General features: G+C 34.7%; 1 protein-coding gene across 6 annotated transcripts in view; it reads right to left on the reverse strand.

Moving 5' to 3' along the window:
• LOC126761473 (axotactin) overlaps window positions 1-12,968 on the reverse strand; it is a 171,061-nt gene that overhangs the window by 129,831 nt on the left and 28,262 nt on the right. Inside the window, exon 1 of one of the 6 annotated variants that reach the window (XM_050477655.1) lies at window positions 7,487-8,003. The exons of the other annotated variants lie outside the window; for them this stretch is intronic. The gene's annotated coding sequence lies outside the window, so the exon portion shown is untranslated. Of the gene's footprint in view, window positions 1-7,486; window positions 8,004-12,968 lie in introns of those variants that run through there. 6 annotated transcript variants of the gene reach the window in all.

Consider the following 12,968-nt stretch of genomic DNA (forward strand, 5'->3'; position numbering starts at 1 on the left):
AGGAGAACATTCCGTTTAATGTCATTCATGCCAAAATCACCGAATGCTTTCATCAACTTCCCAGGTAATTGAGTTGTAAGTTTTCGTAGAATCCGCTCATTTGATGTGGCATTTTATACGAGTTAGCAAGCAGCAAACATTAGTTATTCTCAATTTTTGACATTTTTCTATTAAAATTGCATTACGGTTATTTAGGGCAAACATATGTATGTGATATATATTATACATACAAGTATGTTGAAATTATTTCATCATGTTCGTTTGAAATTGGAAATAGTATATACATATATGGATATGTTTGTGGGAGTTTTGAAAGATATTTTTGGAAAGTTTCGCATGGCAACCGCAAAGGTGGCAAGAGTAAAGTCCTTTATGTGTGTAACACTTGAGTACTTCCATTGCAATCATGAGATGGCGCTGAGTTGAATTTAGTTCTTGATGGCCATGAGATGAGTGAAGCTGAGTTTGCAAGTTGCATTTGAAGGACGTTGACTGATGATGATGTGAATCGGCAGCGAAGTTCGTAAACCACGAGTAATGCGGCCAAGAGCAGGAGCAAGTTGATGATTTTGATTTTGAGTAGGAAAGCTTTTCTATGGTAGGTAGCATTACTCAAGATGACTGGCATATTGCGTGCAGCTTATAGCATGTGGCATGTAACAAGAGTTGCATCGATAATTGTTCATTTGGTTGAAATGCATACTCTGCCGTTTCTATTGGAGCACGTTTCTTTTTCAAAGCGCTAAATTTACTGACCTTGATCATATCAGTGATGATTGCCAGGCAATGAAAGCGCATTTTTCTTAAAAATGTTTTGAAAGAGGATGATATGAGTTATGACCATAATATAGTTATTGAAGGCTTGTTCCGGATGAGTGAACTTAAGGAAGAACCCAAATAGACGGTTTAAAGATATACCGCTAACTTTTGAATTTTAATTTATTGATGGTTTAACAAACGTTTGCTTAAATAATTCCGCCATACTGTGATAATAGTACGGAACAGTTGTAGAACTGTGATAAAAAAATTGTAAGATTTTTTAATGTAAATGTAGCAGGAAAACCCATTCGTCGAAATAGTTTTTTTTAGGTTCGTATGAGTGTCACTGACATCTGTGCCAAAAATCACATCAAAACAATCATTAGTGCGTGTATACGCTGTTCTTTTTGAAGTATATAAAGTGCATTCGGCGATTTTTGCGAAGAGTGAGATTATTCTATAAAGAAGTTCCATTAAATTTTGTGAGCGGAATCAAATTTCTAGAAAAATGTTCAGAATGTTCAGAATGCTGGAAAAGGCCTTCGGTGATAATTATTTGTAGTGAGCAAGTATTTCTGATTGATACAATTCAATTCAAAGAGGTCAAGAACGCATTGACGACGAACCACATTCAGGACGGCCATCAACAACAACTGATGATCAACCCGTCAATAAAATAAAGCAATTCATGCTTGAGAATCAACGACTATTGGAATATCGAAAGGACTACTAAAAACCATTTTGAAGGATCATTTGGGCCAAAGAAAAGTGAAAGTACCATTGGTTCCAAAATCACTAAATTTTTTCGAAAAACCACGACGCGTCTATGAAACAATGCTTTCTGACTATCAGGATGTCATGAAATGTATTATTACTGGCGATGTGTCTTGGATCTAGGCTTGCGATCCGAGAAACAGACGATCAATCGGCCGAATATCGCGGCAAAGGTGAACCGAAGCCGAAAAAACACGTTAAAGCAGGTGAAAAATCAAGGTTATGTTGACAGTTTTCTTCGATTATCGAGGTTTGGTGCATTCCGAACTCCTTCCGACCGGCCAAACTGTCAACAAGGAATACTATTGCAATGATATGCGTCATTTGGCGAAGCTGCTCGTAAAAAGAGGACGGAATTATGGGCCGACAACTCTTGGTGTTTGCACCACGAGGGTGATTCTTCGTGAATTTTTCGCCAAATTTTCCAACAATATCGAGCCACAAATTCTGGGTAATCAGCAAACTCAAAAGACCGCTCCGGCAAACCGTTTTGAGACAATTGAAGACATTAAAAGTGAAGGCTGTTCCGGAAATTGACTTTAATAGCTGTTTCGAGGAGTGGAAAAAGCGTTGGAACAACTGTATTGTGATAATTTGGATTATTTTGAGTAGAACGGCATAGTTTTTGATAAATTCAGAATTTTAAAATTATGAACAAGGACTTACTATTTTTTGTTTATAGTAGTATGTTAAAAAAAAGTTCAGGAATATTTTTTTAAATCTTTTTTATTTATCAGTTACCGTCACTTTTTATTTGAATGGCTTAAGAGGTTTATAAGTTATCTTTAGATTGGCAAATAAGGGGGTATTCTAGTCTAGAAATTTGAAAAAATCGAAACATTTTTTTTCATAATTCGATAGTTTTGATATTCAAAAATATCTCCCTAAAAGGATTTTTCAAAACTCAAATTATTTTCAAAGTTATAGCCATTTTAGTGACGTGGCAACTAGACCGGTTGAGCGAATATCGTATAACGTAAAACTTTTAAACGCGCTTTTCTCAAAACTCCTTTTTCACAATATCTCAAATTCTAATTAGTCGATTTATTTGAAATTTGGCATGAATATTCTTTAAATATATGTATATATATAGCAACAAAACATAAAAATTTGAAATTTATAATTTAAAAAAAAATCGACAAAACTGAAGAATTAGTGAAAAAATCGACCTTTGTTTTGAGTAGCCGCCATTTTATGAAACAATTTTTTTTTTAGTTTTGCTGCTTCATGACATAACGACATTCGTACTCATTAAGAATCTGTCATTTTTTTATTTATCAGATGACGACAAGGGTAGAAATCATGGCGATGAGGACACGGCCTCTTTTTCCCCCCTTTTCTTCAAGGACGCATAACTCGATGAAAAAAAATGTTTCTTTTGAAATTTATTTTGTGTATTATTCTAAGTTTAATAAACAAATGATAAAAAAAACGGATAATAAAAATATCTAGTGCTTATTTTTTATTGTGGGCAATCGTTTCGGAGTTACAGCGTATTTGTAAGAATTTTTAACTTAGTCGCTTCGAAAATTTGAAATGGTTTTTTATAACAGCGCTGTTTTTAAAGTTGCTGAGGAAAGCTTTTCCAAAACAACTGGACCGATGGTCTTGAAATTTTCACACGATAACAGATTTTTTTAATTGAAATGAACTCTGAAGCAAATCTGAAGTTTAAATTTTTTTAACAAAAAACTGTTTACGAGTCTTTCTGTTATTATCATCAAAATCATCATTAAAAATAGTTGAAAATTTTACTTGCATTTCGGATTTGAGAAAATTTTAAGCAGAGAAGTTTTCCTCACCAACAAACACTTTTTGCGTAGGTCCTATAGATTACGGATTAAGGGAATACCAAATTTTTCAAAATGAGCATCCGATTTGTTCACCTAACGGTTGTATTAACTCAAAATAATCGAGATATAAATATATTTAATGATCAAAATAATGATACGATTTGATATATAAAAGTTTGATCCGTCCGTCCATCCGTAACGGTCTATCCGTCCGTCAAAATTGATATCTTTATGTATCTTCTTAAATATATTAGTTAGCACTCTTGTGAGATCGGTATTGTAGATGGGCGTATATTTAATGGGCTGAAAATTATTATTCATGGTCAGAATAAATAAATCAAGCAAACTTGTTGACAAGAAGTTACTTTAGCATTCCTTCAAATCGTGTGAAAATTGGTAAAATTTGATTATAGCCACGCTCACTATTGAAGGATTTGTTGCGTACAAATCAAACATCAATGAGTTACAGAATACAGCTTTGCAAAAATAGTGCCCTCAGGGTAATTCAAATTAATCCAAATAATTGTCGAAATCAGTTTTTAAATCTTCGAGGACCCAGACACCAAATATGGTCTACATATGGGTGCTTAAGGCTGATTTTTTACCGAATATATTGGTCAACCTGTGAGGTTTCTTAATGAAATTCAAGAAGCCTCTATACTGGTAAAGATATCTCGTAATGCAAAAACAGCATAAAATTGTGTCAAATATTTCTTAGCCTCAATATAGCTTACTTAAAAAAATTTATAAGAATTTGAGTACACAACTGAACTTATTTGTACAACTTTTCTATTAGGCCCCATAAACCAGATAACAGATGTATATAATATTTAGCCAATAATTTTAGTATACTATAGATCAAAAATACTGAAAAAAATTCATCGGAAAAAAAAATAGAAAATCGTTGCGAATGTTGGAAAAGGCTTACGGTGATTAAGTTTCATCAAACACACGGTAGAGTGATCGTTGAAGACATGCCTTGTTCTGGACGACCTTTGACTTCTTGGTTTGTGCTTGAAAATCGTCAGGCAATTGTTAGAGAGATGACAAGAGAACTCGACATTTTTTGTGAGTTCGTTCGAATGATTTTGGTGGACAGCTTGGTTTATTGCTCGACTCGACTCAATAAAGCAGACATTTTTTTCAAAAACAGTACCGTAAACAGGTCTTTATGGACATGCTTGATCGTGCGATTTTTGATCCCAAATTTAAGGAAATCATTATAATTGCCGATGAGACATGGGTTTATGAGTTTGATATGCAAACAAGTCAACAATCATCGGAGGGGTGAAGAAACGAGCCGAAATCAAAAAAAAAAAACACGAAAAAGCCGCTCAAAAATCAAAGTGATGCTCACTGTTTTTTCGATATTCGTGGTTTGTTGCATCATGAATTTGTTCCGAAGACACCGACAGCCAATAAGGAGTTATATTCAACAACAACAGAAAAACGGCCGGTAATTGTGGAAGAACAATTCATGGATTTTACACAATGATATGATTGAGCCACGATTGTGACCGAATTTCAAGCCAAAAACGCAATGAATATCGTCGATCAACCACCGTACGCACTAGATTTGGTTCCGTGTGATTTTTCTTATTCCGCAAACTGAAATTGGCGCTCCGTGGAACCTGTTTTCCGTCGATCGAAAAAATAAAATTCGCTGAAGGAGCTAAATGCCATCCCAAAAGTACTTAGGAAAAGTGTTTCGAAGACTGAAAGAATCGTTGGCATAGATGTATTACAAGACGACAAAATAAATATTGTTGAATAATTAAATATTTTGCGTTTATGCGTGTATCAACTTGCCTTATTAGTTAATTTTTTAGTTCCTTTGTCGTGAGATCAGTCCTACAAATATTTTCCGGACAAACCCTATACACTCGATTTGGGCCAATATTAGACTGGTGTCTCATTTATGTTCACAAGAGTCAAAGAGTTAAGTTGTATATCAAAATTATCAGAATGACGAGACAAATTAAATTTTAGTTGTCTGTCTGCCCGACTATCTGTCCGTTCATCCGTCTGCTCGGCATTAATTGAAGTAACTTGATGAAACTGGATACACGTGATACCCGTACTCAAAAATGGGTGCAATCGGTAGTAGTTATCTAAGGTGGTAAAACTGAGCCACAAGTAAAGTTTGAGCTTGTGATTTGGTAGTAGAAATCAATGTATGAAGAAAGTGATGAAAAAGTGGACTTAGTCTCTCTTCAATAGCTTAAAGTACATCAAAACCAAATCACTAAAGTTAAATTAACCACACTTGCTGAGAACAGGTGCTTTTAGCATTCATACAGTTTGAAAATGCGTGACATCGAATGGTAAACACGTCCACTCCTCACAAGGCGCTTGTGTTGAAAACTACTAAAAATGCGATAACTCATGAAATAAATAACATAATGGTACGCAAAATCTACAGAGAAGAGAGAGAAGCCAATGTCATAATTCGACATTGGATGTGGCACTGGAGACTGTTAGATGAAATTTAATACCTCAGAAACTACTACAACCAATCAGTCAACCAAATTAGATATATGTATAACATTAACCCGGAATTCTTATGTTACGCTGTGAAAATGCAAAATCGTAGTGTATACCATGTGTCAGAATTTTAAATTCCGTATGATTCTTCGTTCACTTCATAGTTTATAAATCGAAAGGCAATGATGATATCGAAACCAAATAGTCCTCCCTTTAAGGTATGCCATCTTGTCTAAAAACCGCATTTGTGTTATTGTGCTATTGTTGTATAGCTGGAATATACGAAAATTACTCATACGTCCTGCTGTCCATCACAAGCAAGCAGTATTCGGAAGTTACTCATACGTCCTGTTGTGCATTACAAGCAAACAGTTTTGGGTACAACAATTTCATATTTCTTGTTAACTATCGCTCCTCAAAGAAGTTGAGTGAACGGATTTGTGTAAAATTTTATCCTCTTGGCTGTGTTCAGTAAGGTTTGCCATTTCATCTTGTCACGTTTCACTTTCGTGCAACGCTTGAAAATTGTCCACGATTATTACGCAAATTCAGGTTCTCCGAAAAATTGATAAATTTACGCTTATCGTAAAGTTATCTACTCAGATGCGGCCCATTTTGGAGCTTAATGGCTTCATTAACAAATAAAATTGTCACCATTGGGGTGAGTTTTGGAAACGAGGTTGGTGTGGATCGTGGTGTGGCGGCATCATCGGGCCATATTTCTTTCGAAATGAACCAGGAAATGCCGTTACGATCATTAGCGAGCGTTATAACACGCTGTTGACCGAAATTTTCTCAGTAATTTTATGAAATCGACGTAGTGGATCTCTCTTTTCAACAAGACACTGCACCGCCTCATGTTTTGCGTCTAAACTTGGGCACAGTCTGTTCACTGATTTCGCAAATTTCGAAAAATCATGCTATTTAACGCCTGTAGTTTCTTTTCTTTAGGATTATGTTGCATCAAAGGCTTACGGGAATTAATCTGCAATGCGCGAGGAGCTTAAAGACAACACTAAACGAATTACAGCCGAAATTCTGCAGCGATCGATATTTTGTTCGAATAAAAATGCCAGAAATTATTTGCGTAACAAAAAAACATTTGAGTTTTTTATTTCATTTAATGCTCACGATTTTCTTTTTGTTAGACCCCTTATATACATATATGCATGTATTAAGACAAAGGAGAAGCCTATGAGTAAGAATGCCTCTCGTTATTAAATGTTTCGGATAATTTTGCCAACTTAGCCTTAAGAAACTCTTAGAAACATTAACAAAAGTCTCTCGTTGGGCTCTCTGGTAATGGAAGATTTAACTTACGATAGCTCATTTGATGACTTATTTCAGACGAAAAAAAAACACGAATGCGAGAGTATAAAACGCGAAGAGCAGACACATCTATACTCTAATGAATGATTTTTTGTTTTCTGTCAATAAATAATTATGTAAAGTTTTTATGTTTTATATATTTGTACAATCACTAAGAGGTAGTGGCCTCTACTACTTTTAGTTTAAAAGGTCATAATAACTTTTTCATGAATTCACTTTACGCAGCCCATCGCCGAACAGTAGTCACGTACGCAACGCTTTTTGCATGCTTGCGGCTTTTTAAGCACATTTTTATACACGAGTATTCAATCGAATATCAGATTTAAAGCAAAGGACACTACACTCACCGCAAATTAGAATTGTTGCGTTTTTCTGAAATAACCACCTGTTTACATTTATTATTTGCTGTTACACTACAAGTACTTGTAAAAACATAAAATTTGCGTTGCTAATTGAGAGCACAAATTACACACATACATGTAGTATGTATAAGCAAGAACTACTCACTGGTGTGTAATATACATTAAAATATATACCATTTTCCGTTACATGATTTTGCTTTTATTCTTTTTTCACATACATGATGTATTTAGATATATAATTCTATGAAGTGATTTTCATATTTGTATTTAGGCACTTTTTGTTTATTACTGGTAGTTTTAAGTTATTTACAATTTAAATTTTTTTTATATATTTGAGGGCGATTAAAATTTGCACGTACGCTTCATAAACACACTTAACTGCTCAGATTGTGAACACTTTTCTACACAGCGTCTTTTTGAATGTATTGTATTTTTTGTTTAATTATTTATTTCAAACTATTTTATCATATTTTCTTTGATTTTTAATATTTTATTGACTCACACAAGGGAAACCATTTTATAAAATAGTTTTTTTTACGTGTGAAATAACTTAAAATGAAACAATTGATAAAAACAATACTATATCGCTCAGCGTCCCCTGAATAGACAACAAATTTGTTTGCAATTCTCATAAATATAATTCCACATTCACAAGGTTTGTATAAACAAGAAAAAACGTTAACTTGGGCTGCACCGAAGCTAAATACCCTTCACAGGTGCATTTCTGTTAGTAACTATGTGTTCCGTTTGTATGGCAGCTATATGCTATAGTTAACCGATCTGAACAATTTCTTCGGAGATTACATTGTTGTCTTAGGAAATAATATATACCAAATTTCGTGAATATATCTTGTCAAATATGAAAGTTTTGCATACATGCATTTGATTCCGATCGCTCAGTTTGTATGGCGGCTATATGTTATAGTGGTCCGATATCGGCCGTTCCGACAAATGAGCAGCTGCTTGAAGAGAAAATGACGTTTGCAAAATTTCAAAACGATATCTTAAAAACTGAGGAACTAGTTCGTATATATACGGACAGACGACGGACGGACGGACGGACAGACAGATGGACATGGCTAAATCGACTCAGCGGAGCATTTCAGGGTAAAAATATGGTGAATTTTGAATTAACAGGAAGTCCTGGCACATTTTTTCTATAATAATTCCCAAGCGTCTGTTTGTCTTATCAGACGGTGGTTACTTTGAAGGAGACAAAATGGATATGCCTAAATAAATAAGCACTTGCTTAAAAAATTCAAAACAGTTTTTGAAAAAACCTCTTACACATATTGCTCGTACTTCAATCTCCTCCACTCATACTCTACTATATATAAGCTTTTAATTGAAATTTTCTTTAATTTATTTTTCGCCGAAAGTGCGACAAATGAAGTTAATGTGTAAAACTAAAGTGATTAAGCCAATATAGAAACTAATACTCAACTTGAGTATGAAAAGTCAGCCAAATTGATAGTTCCCTAGAGAAAATCAAACTTTTGGTTTAAGGGGTCAGTAGGGTAATCTTTTTACCAAAATTTTTTTTTGTGCATTTTCTGTTTCCTTATACCCTTAGAATTAATGTAGAAACCCACTTTACCATTAGAAGGTTTCGAAAAAGGCCCAAAATTATTAATACCGCTCGACGTTCGGAGCGCTTGGAGTGCACACCTCAAACTTTAAACGCGTTTTTCCCAAAACACACTTTTTTGAACTGGCGGACATGATTCCAGTCGAAGTGCTCAACCGATTTTCTTAATTTTTTTTTTAAATATTCACAAAACGCCTGGCTATCGTACCTACTAGATTCATACTTTTATATAATTTATTGACAATGTTATGGCAAAATTTATGTTAAAAAACATCAAACGCATCTCTTTCACCCAGCTATTTCTCCGACAGATGTCATCAAAAAATTCCGAAAAAATTTATACATACGCTCCACGATATACCTAATGATATGTGAAAAAAGTTCTATTGTTCAATAAAAACAAAAATGTCAAAAAACAGGCCAGATTACCTTACTGACCCCTTAAGGGTGAAGTAAGATTTTTAAATTTTTCCTCGCATAAAATCTCATAAATGTGATTTCTAAATTTCAAGTTGGTTGGAGTAAAGTTGAAGAAGTTATGAGTATTTTGCTAATTGTCCCACGAACGCTTTTCATTAGATCTTTTTCCGCACAACTCACGTTTTCAAAGTCGGCGTCTCTTATAACTTCAAAACTACTGCACCCATCGTTTAGTAATTTTGAACACTATTCACTATTACTGGAGATGAAGTGATTTTAAAATTTTCTGTTATTTTTCTTTTACAATAAAAAACTAATCGATTTTTCCTTAAAAGTGTTTCCGAAAAGGGTGAGTTTGAAATTTCAAAAAAAAATTCTTGCTCTCACCCGACGCGGATAAATGTGTCAAAGTCTTCAGCACTGTTTATAAAGCGAGCTCTTGTCTAATGACATCATCAAGCGAAACAGTGAAACTCTTTTGTCTGACATTGTAAAACTCGGAATCAGAGCTTGTTGTAGACAACTCCTCTACAAGAGCCGTAGGGGTAGGGCAATTAACAACTGACAACTGTTGTATAAGTTTGGACTCAGAATCTTTAAGGAAGACCAAGACATCATCGTGGAAAACTTTTTGCGGAAAGGCGAAAAAGTGTCATGAATTTTAAAGCGACAGTGGCATCCTCACTAAGAACCCTAACATCCCCTCTATCCCCTCGCTCACTTTCACTTTCCGAGCAATTCTTCGTCTGGAATAGTACCACTAGGAGTGTCTGAGATGGACTGCGCATCCTTTTCGAGCCTTCAAAATAGTTAAGTGCCATGGATTTACATGAGCACTCCACAGAGTTGTAACTCTTTCGTGCAATTAGCTGGTAACCATCTATCAGCATTCTATTGGGAAATATTAATGGGGCTGGAGGCGGACGAGGGTTGCGTTCAAATCGAAGGTCGTTAACAGATCGTAACTCAATTGCGCTTATCTCAGAAAACTTATTAGCTTTACATGTAGCATGTTGCACCAGAAGTGCTGCCCTTTTATACAGCAGAATTATTAGGAATTTTTGACTACTCGCAACATTTTGCTACAGAGTATAAAAGTTTTGCTCGCCTAAGGTATGTTTGTATCACCTAATATACATATGTATATATAAATAATCATTAATTCCGAGCGACTGTCTGACCGTCCTTATGTCCCTAAATGGACATATACATCTGATCCAAGGAGAAACACTTTTTTCAATAGCAAATTGTTGACAGATCAGTCATGAGTCGTGTCAAGGTGTCATGTTATTTTTGTTCAGCATTGTTTGGCATTTCATCATGGAAAGACTTAAGTCCTGAACAACGTTTACAAATCGGCGCCATTCACAGACACTCGAACTGACGTATGAAACGACTTGGCGCATTTAACGTCGAGATCTTAAATTGAGAGTTTACACTATACAGCTTTTGCAAGAACTGAAGCCTCTTGACCTTTCCAAGCGACATCTCTTCGCTCTATAACCTCTTGAAAAGTTCCAAGAAGATCCAATGTTTTCGAGCCAAATTTCAGCGATGAGGCCCATTTCTGGCTAACTGGGTATGTAAAAAAGCTGCAAGAAGGCGCTACTTACCACACACCGCATTAATCAATGGATTTATTGAGAGAACTACGTTTGATTTTTCCTGTGGGAATATGTAAAGTCTAAAGTCTATGTGAACATTACAGTTTCGATTCACGTTGGAGAAAAACATCACGCCAATTAACAGTCGAAATGCTCGGGCGAGTCATCGAAAACAGGACTCAGCGAATGGGTTAACTGAGACCTATCCGCGACTAACATTTGAAAAAGATAATCTGCAAGAAATTGATAGTCGAAAAAGTCTTTTCGTATTTTGTCAATAGATGTCGTTGCAGTTGTATATCTCCAGTGCTACCAATCACATTGTGCCATATCATATAGTGTTGGAAAGGTGAGATTTTAAGCTTCATTTAACCAAAAAATCAAATTGGCTAAAACTGAAAAAAGTTACAGCTGTTCAAAAATAAAAAAAAATAATGACGAATTCTATATTTTGAAATTATTGTAAAAAAGGAAGAATGTTCAAAAATAAATAAAAATAATGACGAATTCTATATTTTGAAATTTTTGTACAAAAGGGAAGAATACCACGCAAGCCACCAATGAAATTTGTGAAGTTTGCGGAGACGATGCTGTATCAGTTCGTGTAGTATAATAACAATGGTTCGCCGCTTCCGTTCTGAAAATTTCGAAATTTCGATTTACACTGATGAAAGTTTTACACTGATCAAATAATGTCTCTAGCGGAAGAATGGCAAAAAGTGGTCGACCAAATTGGTACATATCTGTTTATTTATTTGTTAGTATAAATATAAAAAAGTTGGTTTGATTAGAAATACGAAAAGACTTTTTCCACTACCCGATATTAATATGTTATTGATCATCCCCGAATTTATAAAAGTTTAATAGCATATATCTTTCCGGAAGCAGAACTCAAAATATGGGTTGCAAATTATGTCTCAAGGATGAGGAAAATTTATTTTCATATATTCTAAAATATGTATAATACTGAAGGGAACTGCCCTTCAAATCTCTACGTCCTAATTATTTTTTCAATTGATGTAATTATACCTTGAACAGGGTATATTAAGTTTGTCACGAAGTTTTTAACACCCAGAAGGAAGCGTCGGAGACCCTATAAAGTATAAATGATCAGTATGTTGAGCTGAGTCGATTGAACCATGTCCGTCTGTCTGTCCGTATGTATACGAACTAGTCCTCAGTTTTAAAGATATCGTTTTGAAAATTTTCAGGCGTCGTTTTCTCTTCAAGAAGCTGCTTATTTGTCGGAATTGCCGATATCGGAACACTATAGCATATAGCTGCCATACAAACCGAACGATTGAAATCAAGTTCTTGTATGGAAAACATTCACATTTGACAATCTATCTTCACAAAAGTTAGGTTATTTTCTAATGCAAAAAGGTAATCTCCGAAGAAGTTGTTCAGATCGGTTAACTATAGCATATAGCTGCCATACAAACCGAATGATCGGAATCAAATGCTTGCATGGGAAACTTCCTCATTTGACGATATATCTTCACGAAATTTGGTATGAGTTATTGTTCATAGAAATAACATAATCTCCGAAAAAATTATTCAGATCGGCTCACTATAGCATATAGCTGTCATACAAACTGAACGATCGGATTTAAGTTCTTGTATGGAAAACTTTCCCATTTGACGTGGTATCTTCAAAAATTTCATTTGAGAAGATATCTTCACATGCAATTTCCGAAGGAATTGTTCAGATGAGGCCACTAAAGCATATAGCTGCCATACAAACTGCGCGATCAAAATCAAGTAAAAAATATTTTTATATCTTTTTAAGCTATGAGTAAACCGCCTGTGAAGAGTATTATTAATTATTAATTTTATTTCTTTGTTTGAAAAATAT

The sequence above is a fragment of the Bactrocera neohumeralis genome, chromosome 6 (genome assembly GCF_024586455.1).
Source record: "Bactrocera neohumeralis isolate Rockhampton chromosome 6, APGP_CSIRO_Bneo_wtdbg2-racon-allhic-juicebox.fasta_v2, whole genome shotgun sequence".
Classification (NCBI taxonomy): Eukaryota; Metazoa; Arthropoda; class Insecta; order Diptera; family Tephritidae; genus Bactrocera; species Bactrocera neohumeralis.